Source organism: Sinocyclocheilus grahami, unplaced genomic scaffold (assembly GCF_001515645.1).
Source record: "Sinocyclocheilus grahami isolate Dianchi unplaced genomic scaffold, SAMN03320097.WGS_v1.1 scaffold64.1, whole genome shotgun sequence".
Classification (NCBI taxonomy): Eukaryota; Metazoa; Chordata; class Actinopteri; order Cypriniformes; family Cyprinidae; genus Sinocyclocheilus; species Sinocyclocheilus grahami.
In genome coordinates, this window is record NW_015505243.1 from 1,052,254 (window position 1) to 1,061,079 (window position 8,826).

Here is an 8,826-nt window from a genome sequence, read left to right on the forward strand (position 1 = left end):
ACAATAAAAGAGATGAAAATAAACAGCAACACACCCAAACAGAGCGTGAGGGCTAGAGTGACCAGCACGAACTGCACGAGAGCATACATGAGGTGAAAAGAGAGCGAGAGAGACACCGAGAGAGCGATAGAGCAAGAGAGGGATGGGAGGGGAATCCAGCTTTTAAGAGATTTGGTAGAGATTAGAAGCGGCACAGTGTTGAGAAATATTGTATGTTCGATACGAATCTCATTTCATGGTGAAAAGGCAGAGAGCGCGCGCGAGGACGCGGACGCAGCTGCGGAACGCACGACTGAATGAATGAAGAAGAGGAAGAAGAGCTCTGGGCTTTCTGGAAACAAGTCATAGGAGACCTCGATAGGTCATAGGTGAACTTCACAATTACCGAAAGCTTCAGGTGGTTTGAGCGAGTCGTAATGTCTTCGAGGGTTTGAGGAGAGATCGTGGATGTCTCAACAGACTCCTGGAGAAAGTTCAACATCAGGATGAACAGGTAAAAAAATCGGACTATAATGTTATTTGTGTCGTGCAGTGTGTTTACAATAGCCTATGTCGTTTGCTTCCACAAAATTAATTCGGTTTTCTGTCATTTACATATTTTAAATTCATTATAACATTTATACAATGCAAGGACAAAGTGTACCATGACAGTAGGGTAGTGTTTTTTTTCATTTTATTTTATATACATGTAACTGTACATTTACAACTGTAAAAAAACATGTAAATGCAGTACTAATTTGCAGACAATCATACATCACCATGGTATATATCAAGGTTTTGGACACTGCTATGATTATAATACTATAGTACTCCTTGAAGAGCCTTGGAGTACAATGTAAATGCTACATGAATATACAGTACTTGGGATTCAGTACCATGGTATATCAAAGTACTATGGTAATGCCATCATTGTAATAGGTTTTTGGGACAAAGAAATGTATTTTGGGACATTTGTATTGTGGTTATACTACGGTATTCTTTGAAGTGCAAATATACATACACTGAATATGGTAAATGCATATGGTTATCATTCAGTACCATGATGATATATATTATTTACCATAGTCTGATAACATCACTGTATCATTGTATTTTTTATTTTTTGTAAAGGTGCACAGGCTTAGATTTTTTCATAAAAATATATGAATCAAAATTGACCCCCCCCCCCAATCGGAATATAAATCAAAGATGATGAGCATTATATGTTACATTGTTTGTTAAAGTGATTAATGGTCGATGTTATAAAGTTTTCACATTTCTGTCATTCCCATAATGTTTTAAATGTATTTTATGTTAGTGACACACGCCTTTATCTTAATAGTGACTGTAAATGAAACTGTCAGTCAAATGCTGCTGAAGTAACACATATTCCACACTCTTTGCATGTAGTCTAAATAGAGCAATATCAAGATGGACTGGAATTGAGAATGTTTTTTTTCCTCTGTTGGGAAAAAAAGCCATTTTAATATTTTTATCAATGCATCATTTATCAATGCATCTTCAGTCCTGTTTGGCTTGTGTTTATTTGATGTGCCTCTATTATGCTAAATTTAGTGGGTAGTGACACATGTTATGCATAAGCATTTAAAAGTAAATAGGTTTGCATTAACATTAATGCATACATTATTTCATAATGTAGATTATTATCATATAGGCCTTGACGTATCCATCATGATTACACAAAAGAGGAGTTAAGTGGCACTTGTAAGGCTTTGTCACCCATTGCAATATAGATGCCTTTTGTGATCTTTTGTGCATTTGTCTCGAAGCTCCTTTTATCTGCTTTCCATGTCCTGTAGGATGAATTCCTAGTTTCTTAATCCATGCTATGAGGTCTGTCGAGTCTCTTTGAATTATTGCAACACTGAACCTCCTGTTGGCTGTGTCTTGCTTCTGTGCATGGGAGGTCAGCATTTAAAAGTCTTCCATTTGTGCGAACAATGTCAAATGTCCTCAGGGATGTTTGCAAAAGCGTTGTAGCTGCTCCCTGTGCCCTCTCACATAATGTCAAGGATACAGTGTGTGATCTTTGTCTGATAATGTGTGTACTCTGTGAGATGGCCCTAGAAAAATCAGCCAGAGTTCATGTGAAATCCTTTATGACAGAAGTGATTTATTTAAATTGTTTTGCACATCATGAGTGCTTAGTTCCCTATGCAGGAGATTTTTTGTTTTTTTACCGCCAATCACCTGAGCCATAAAAGCTGTATATTGTGAGACGAAGTAATCTTGAGCAGCGAGAAAAGGATGTAATGACAACTCTGATTGGCTGATGGCACCACAAGAATGCATAGTGTCTTCATTCTGAGCCATGACGTCAAGCAGATGCTTTTGCATATATAAAATTTTTTAAAGTGCCCCTATTATGTCATTTTTATGGTTCCTAATATTGTTTTGGGAGTCTCCTACAATAGGATTACATGCATGCAAGGTCAAAAAATGCTTTCGTTTTCTCAAAATATGCATTTAATATCACCTCATTTTCCAGTGCTTCTCAAACGATTTGTTCGAAGCAGTTCAAAGATTCAGTCTCTCTAAACCCCTCCATTCCGTGAGCCTGCTCTGCTCTGATTGGTCAGATGGCCTAGTCTGTTGTGGTTGGTCTACGGCGTACAGCGCATGTCGGAAACGATACGCCTATTTTAATAGTTCTGTATTTTGAACGCTTTATAGAAAATATAAACATCTATTATTTATCATACTTACAGGCTGTGATTCAGTGGAGCAGATGGTCCAAATAAACAGGATACTGATCCATCTTTCAACAGCAAGCGTTTTGTGAATCCCTCGTTGAACTCCCCGAGATTAGAGAAGCAGTCGTAAGTAGAATGACGTGTTTGTGGGCGGGGTCAAGTTGTTCGCGGCTGGCCAACATAGAACATAGGCGTGCATTATGCAAATGTGTTACCCCATGACGTGTAGCCGTCACGGAAGTTGGGATTCGAATTACTAACGACTCGTTTCAGCTGTTCAGAGTCGATTCTTTATTATTGCTTATCATTATTATTATTCTGCTCAATCAGCTCCCTTGTTCAGTAGTCACAGAGCACTGATCAGGGAGTCGACCATTTTAAGGGCTGTCTCAATCGCGAAATCCTTCCAGTGCACTGGAATGTTCGCTCCCTGAAAAATCCCACAATGCACCACAAAAACTAGCATCGGCGCTCACTATGCTCCCTTACCGGAAATAACGTCACATTTCTGAAGCATGAAACATAAACCACACGAGTCAACGCGATAAATATAATGACACGCGATAGAAGATTTGAAAAGACAGACCGTTTTTTTTGTATATTTCAACATAAACACACATCGCTAGACAGGTAATGAACACATCTAATTATCATTTGTAATTAATATTCGGTTGAAATGTTGTAAGAACATGAACAGAATGTATGTAACAGAATGATGTGTTTTAAGAGAATAAAAAAAGAATATAAAAATTAGATTGGTCCTGCCTGTTGTTTATTAATTCCAGTGATGATGTTCTACTATGTTGTCCGTTGACGCTGTACGTAATCATGTCACTGGAATTTGAGTGATCTCTGTCCCAACGTGCAGTGAGTCAGGGAACTTACCAGTGATCGAATTCACGAATATATATATATATTTTTAACAGTGAAGAGTTACAGTAAGAACTTTACATAAGAGTCCATTATGCAGACTTGAGGAAATCTGGAAAGGGCTGCCAGAGAGTTTGAAATCGACAATGTGAGTTGGGCTCAAAAACAAAACAAAAGTATACTCTCCAAACATTTACAGAAACATGAAGCATTCAACCAAGCATTTCATTCTTTTAAGAGCTGTTAAGTAAAACATCTGATATACTATATTGAAATATTTGCAATTAATAGGTTATTTTATCAGAATGCACAGCTACTTTTGAATTAGTAATGAAGAAAGATGTTTTTTTTGTTCCCAATGGTGTAACTATAGGGTTAACTGGGCCATGCTAACCAGCCCAACCTTGGCTGTAATAGAGTGCTGCAAGGGATGACGTATTTTTGTAGGCCAAAAACCAGAAACAAGTTTGCAATCGCATTTTAGCACTTACGGTTCTATCACCCTGAAGTCAGTGTTTTTTTTTGAATGGGTGTTTGGTTAAATGACTGAAATAAGGTCTGTGGTGAACACAAGCTCAAGATATTCTCACATTTTATTCTATGAAAAAATACTTCAGTTTTACCCCCTTTTGATTTAAGTTGTCTTGAAAAAGGCAGAGGCTGTCAGGGACATTAAACATCATCATGCCGATCCGGTAAACTCATCCAATTGGTCTGCCTATACAGCCTCTTTGTGTTTATAAGAACTCTCCTGCTATTCATGCTAATTCAAACATTCAAGTTAAATGTTTTTAAAAAAAGATTGAAAGAGTTATTGGTGGTGACTTTGAAGTCATGTGACCTTGGTGTAGTTCGTTTGCAGCCTACATTTAGCTCCAACATTCATAAATGTTCATTTGTGAAGATTAAATGTGTAAGAATGATAAACTTTTGCTGGACATAGAGCTTATTTTCTGCAATAATCCAAAAGCCATTGGAAACTGCATTTTTGTTGTGGGACCCAGGGTTATGGTAACTTCTGGATTGGCTTACAAAAATCATCATCACCACAGCACTCTATATTTGGGTTCACCTTAACCCTAGGTAGAAATCCCCAGAAAACCCCAAATATGTGACCCTGGACCACAAAACCAGTCTTAAGTCGCTGGGGTATATTTGTAGCAACAGCCAAAAATACATTGTATGGGTCAAAATTATTGATTTTTCTTTTATGCCAAAAATCATTAGGATATTAAGTAAAGATCATGTTCCATGAAGATATTTTGTAAATTTCCTACCGTAAATATATTAAAACTTAATTTTTGATTAGTAATATGCGTTGCTAAGATTAAGAACTTAAACTGCAAAGATTCCAGATTTTCAAATAGTTGTATCTCGGCCAAATATTGTCCTATCATAACAAACCATACATCAATTGAAAGCTTATTTATTCAGCTTTCAGATTATGTATAAACCTCAATTTCGAAAAAATGACCCTTATGACTGGTTTTGTGGTCCAGGGTCACAAATTACACATCCTTACATAAATAAATTACACCGTTTATCATGGTTTAGGAGTTAATTTCTTCTCTACCCAAAAAGCTGTAGCTTCAGTTGCATGACATAGATCTTGCCCCAAATTGCATGCTTGATGTTTATTTCTTGTGAGGGTTGTTTCTTGTATGTGTCAGTGAATCCACCGAGACGTATTGTGTCTCATTTGCCACTTTGTGATTCTGAAGGGATCTCTTTAAGACCGCAGCACACCCCCGATGCGCCCTTTTGCCTGATGCAGACTATTACCTGCCATTTTATGCACCATTACGTCACCAAAGTGTGCGGCGTTTGAGACTGCACTGTATTTTGCTGCGGCTCTAGCTTTTTTGCTGCACAATGCGGGACTTGCTGAAATTCCTCTTGTCCATTATACCCTGAATGAACCCACATATCCAGGTAACAAGAAGATGTATGAGGTTTCAAAATACTCCCTGCTTCCGTTACAGCTATTATGGACAGTCTATTGCAAAGACCCTCAGCTTATTTCTGAACTACTGACCTCATTGTTGCAGAATGGTCCATCTTAATCCAGGTACAGTGACACTCTTTTTTTGTGCCGGGTCACTTTGGACATTTCAGAACGAGTTCTTTCAAACTTCTCTCCAACGGCTCCTAATGGATATCAGCTTCAAGATTTAGGTCTAATACGAAGGAAAAAAGCCCCCCCCCCCCAATGCTTTGTTGTATTATCCATTATTCCAGCCCTTCATTTCTGAAGAGTGATCGCATTATCTTGACTAAGTATGTCACGCTGGGAATGACCTCACCATTTGTCACCAGCCCAGACACCCGAATGGGCATTAATAGTTTCAGCTGATGAATTTTAAAAAGCATTAACTGAGACTCTGTTCACAGACTACGAAATGAAATTGGCATTTTGGTTGAACATGATATGAAAATATCATGTTTTTGGCAGAGGAATTGTGATAAGAAATAATAATTTTTTTTTTTGCAGAGGCCAATCCTAGTAATTAGATTTCTACTTTAAATCAAGTCCATAGACTAGAGTCATATAATACTTAACTTAATTGCATATATTGAAGGAAAAGCAAAGAAACTTGACGTGAATGACAGAAATCCAGTATAATAGTCTGCAGACTGCTATTATTGACTGCATATTAGCCGTCTCTGATGTGCAAATGATTTAGAAAGTGCTTTCCTCTCCCTTTGAAATTACTCATAAACATTCTGCTTTTTATCATTCACTTGGGGTGGGCTTTTCATTGGTGGCTTTTATTGCTTGTTTACAGGTTTGTTTGGGATCACCATTGGGATGTGTCCTGTGAAAACCATTCGGGGTGTCTGAATGTGCAAAGCGATCTTGCGTTTACTTTAATGCTGCATTACCACATGCGTTCGCTGCATGGTGAGTGCTATCCATATGCAGCCCTTCACAAACAGTGTTTACTGTGATTAGATGATGCCACCATGGATTATTGAAACAGCCCATTATGTTTAACAGCTTCAAATGATGTTTTTATCACCGTGAAAATGATATTTACCAGAGAGAGTGCATGGAATAGCTTGTCTTCTTTGATTATCGTCTGACGCCGTGCCACTGCCACTTTAGTGCCAACCCAGAATCAAATTACTTGTCATGAGGAAATGAACCCACTTTCAAAACAATTAGTTTGCGATATTAAATATGTATTTTAATTTCAGAAATATCAATGGCGTGCTTTGGTACACTCAAGCACACACATCTCCAGATCATATAAGGGAAAAGATTGTCGATAACAGTAAGGGAGACTTATTTCTTTGTACTAGATATTCAATCTGATTTGTGTTAGCTGAATGAATTTAAAGGGAATGCAGAAGGCAAAGCCTTTGGCAGGCAGACTGAGAAGCTGGCGAAAAGAGCATGCGAACGGTCTAGGATTTGATTTGGCTATTCGAAGCAAACTCAATCTCCAGTTCTTACTGTAAATGCAATCCAGGCTCATAAGGAACTGGAACAGCAGCGTTCGATATCTGAAGTTGCTGCTGAACACCTGTCACTGAGTAGATGTTGCAGTTTCGAGCAACTGCAGCAAAAAGCAAATGCCGCTGCTACAGCGATGTGCTCTGTAGTGTGATGTAAAATTTGTATCAAAATGTAATGCCTCGCTACTAAGAGGTTCTGAAAGCAGCTACAATGATTTATCCTTCCACTCTCGAACATAAACCATGGCTTGTGTTCGGAATGGAAATCTTGTGTACTGTTGACTGCATGCTGCACAATATGCACTGTATATTGCCTATTTTTTAAACAGTATACAGTATGTGAGGGCCATAACCACCATAGACATAGAGGGGGGACAAGTCCCCTCAAAAATTAGAAATGGCCAAACTGACCTTTTTACCTTGTCAAAAACAGCTCTGTTCATAGCGACCCGTTTCGGTGCATGTCTCTTTAAATGATAATGAGCTACGGTTCACTCCACCCCTCTCTTCCATTTTTTGTGTATTCGGGCACACTACCATCAAAAACAAAACAAATCCACTGCGACTTCAGTGGCTCTGATGTCGGGAGAAAAATAAAGACTCATGTTCACTTTTACATCCAGCAGAACACCTGCAATGCTTATGTGACATTGTTGTTGCTACAGCTGCTAGAGCACGGAGAAAATGGCGGACAGCGTACAACTGACTGAGGGCGGAAATATGCTAAAACAGTTCAGTCCGTTATTGGTTGTGGGCGTGGCCTGAGCAGTATGACGTCAAACTGCTCATCAAAATGGCTTGATAATTGAGACTGTTTAGGTTTTTTGGGGATTAAAAAAAAAGGTTTTTATCATTGTAGGGTGGTTATGTCCACACACTACTAAGACACATTTATATGCAAACATCATGTAAAAGTGAATTTTGCATCCAACGTCCCCTTTAACATCGAAAGAGAGCAAGGCAAGATAGAAGTAGCTAAATATTTAATATTTGACAACAATAATTTCCTTCACCATTGTATTTAATTGGTCCCCTCCTCCAATGTTCAAGACATGGTTACAGCCTTGCAGTATGCCATGAGAAACATTCTGTAGGGTTTTTCAGCTCAAAAAGGGGAATATTTATGACTAATTATAACTGGTTATGATTAATAATAAATATTTAGATTAGATCTTTGAATTAACTGTAGCAGAATCAATATTACCATTACTTGATCTGTCCGTCCACTGAGCAGACAAAATAATAATTTATCAATTCAAAGAAAGATTATTTTCCTGGCCAAGGAAGAATAATCTTTTCTTATTTATGCAGTGCTAGCAGTAATTTAACATATGTAGCAAGGGTTGGAACATTCATTGACTTGAATTGTGAGCAGCAAACAGAGACAATCAGTGGTGAATATAAGGGATTTAATAAATGAAACTATATCTAACATACAACTAACTAAGCAAAACACATAAAAAAAAGAAAAGGATGGCAGTATTTCACATCAATTTTAGACACAACCTTTGAGAAACATCAGAGAATCAAAAATCACCTTAAAAGGGGCTGAAACTTAAACACGCATCTAAATAATTGTAAACGGTTACTTGCATTGGTTTCGATTGCTGAAGAAGAGTCCGGATGCGGTAGACAACGGAGGTCTTTGATGAGTTCGTTAGGAGTGAGCTGGAAGTTTTACTTCTGGTTCTTCTGAAGAAGGAAAAGTCCACAGCGACTAAAGTTACTTGAAGATAAAAACTGCCGGAAAATAAAAACCTTGGAAAAGTGTTGTCTCAAACGAAGAGGGTTTCTGAGCAAAGAT

At 38.0% G+C, this 8,826-nt stretch overlaps 1 protein-coding gene across 1 annotated transcript in view; it reads left to right on the top strand.

The window, feature by feature from the left end:
* Window positions 1-232: 232 nt before the first annotated feature.
* Window positions 233-8,826, top strand: part of LOC107584919 (metabotropic glutamate receptor 6-like) — a 70,314-nt gene continuing 61,720 nt past the window's right edge. Inside the window, exon 1 of the mRNA XM_016271688.1 lies at window positions 233-493. The gene's annotated coding sequence lies outside the window, so the exon portion shown is untranslated. The remainder of the gene's footprint in view (window positions 494-8,826) is intronic.